Source organism: Cyclospora cayetanensis, unplaced genomic scaffold, assembly GCF_002999335.1.
Source record: "Cyclospora cayetanensis isolate NF1_C8 unplaced genomic scaffold, CcayRef3 CcayRef3_contig_323, whole genome shotgun sequence".
NCBI lineage: Eukaryota > Apicomplexa > Conoidasida > Eucoccidiorida > Eimeriidae > Cyclospora > Cyclospora cayetanensis.
This window is the reverse complement of record NW_020312285.1, coordinates 1-1702: the sequence shown is the minus strand read 5'-3', so window position 1 is coordinate 1702 and position 1702 is coordinate 1. Positions and strand designations below refer to the sequence as shown.

General features: G+C 44.8%; 1 non-coding gene across 1 annotated transcript; it reads right to left on the bottom strand.

Annotated features, from left to right (window-relative positions):
- Positions 1-242: 242 nt before the first annotated feature.
- On the bottom strand, positions 243-351 carry LOC113146478. Its single transcript, XR_003297349.1, has one exon. It is a non-coding gene; the product is annotated as a U6 spliceosomal RNA (small nuclear RNA).
- Between the last annotated feature and the right edge of the window lie 1351 nt (positions 352-1702).

The following is a 1702-nucleotide window of genomic DNA, read 5'->3' as shown; positions in this document are numbered from 1 at the left end:
ACTCTGAGTTCGATTAGAGAGTAAGTAGTTCTCAAACTACAGCACTAGTACAATTCACATTACTGGCATTGATTTGTGTGTGTGTGTGTGTGTGTGTGTGTGTGTGTGTGTGTGTGTGTGTTGGTGCATAGTGTTTCAAATGTAGTCTTTTCCTGGAATATTTGGTGGCGTTTTCAAGGCAGTAGGTTTTAGGGCAAGGTGATTCGGCCACTGGGATTGACCTATGGAGATTCAATACCTTGAAATGCCTCATTCAGAAGTATGCTTTTGTTGTGTTATCCTTGGGCAAGGGCCACGCTAGTCCTCTTTGTATCGTTCCAACTTTATTGGATTGCATTCCCACAGGAGGCCACCCTATGAACCCACATTTGTTGTTGCTTGGCAAAGAAACACTCCCCAAAGCACTAGTTGGTTGACAAGAAATGATCTGCATAAAGTTTGGAAACAGCAAGCACGGAGCCCGCATCCATTCAATTTAACTAGTTTAATGGGACTTTTAAAACATTATCATTCCACACGACAACTTAGGTTCGACTACAGACACTAGTAGTCTTCGCCTGGTGGTTTCTCTTCTGGCTGCTTTGGGTGTATGAGCACTCGTAAGGGAGTGTCACTTTCAAGCAAAGCACCTATTGCAACAGCCAAAGAGTAGTAGGTTTTGCTTATAAAGGTATCAAACAACTTCTCATCAAGGTATCTTTGTGCAACCCCGTTTGCAGTTATGCTTACCTTCCGGCTCTGCCGCAAAGTTTCAACTGGTCTGGCACCCCGTCTCTAGCCTGTTCTTTAGAATCGTATATTATCAGAAGGCTGCGTTTGGAAAAACTTTTCCACAAGGTCTTAGAGCTAGTTGGGCTTCTGCAAAATAATCTGTATTTGATGCCGGGGTCACGGCAAGTTCAAAATTTATTGTCGACATAGGGACTCGCACACTTTTCCCTGTCTTGCCTTACATAGGCGCCAGTTGCATAGCTCGCGCATATCACATAATGAAGTAAACTAGTGTTTGCCCTTTGGCGTTGATCCATGACACGTTCCTTCCTGACGTTCATCGTGTGTTTTGTACTGGTCGGGTATAACCGATAGTGCATCTCCCTTGCCCTTAGTTTTTTACACAAAAAGGGTCACATTACATGTGTTTCAGCTCCGCACACCAAGGATCAGCAGCCACAATGAGTGCGAAAAGCAGGACGTGTACGCAAGCGTTTGGATGAGGATAAACCTCCTTGTTTCGTTGCGAGAAGAGCAATTCTCAATGTTTTCTTGTGTTCGATATCGTCCTATTTTTCGACTGAGCGGCTGTGTTCGTTGCATGAGTGATGGAATTTAGCGAAGTATCTGATGCCTTCGTGGCTTTTCCTTTATAATCTAACCTTAAGAGATAAGTAGACTATTATCAGTAATGTATACAACGGTATCCATAGACGGTATGCAATACAATTTTCCCCTCTACTCTTTTCGTCTAGTGTTGCAGCTAGGATAAATGTGCCGCCGTAATCATCCCTAAGGCATAAGAAAGGGGAACGGGGCTCTGCTGTTACTGTGGGTGTGTGAAGCATGGTTCACCTCTAAGGTTCTTGTCGCTGTGTGTGCTTGCAAGCTGCGTGGGGCAGCTGTCTTATAGGTTGACAGCCCGGCGGGGTTGAGCCTTAATTGTTCTCCAGAATCAGAAAGCACTAAGGCTACTGTCTCGTGCAGGCTG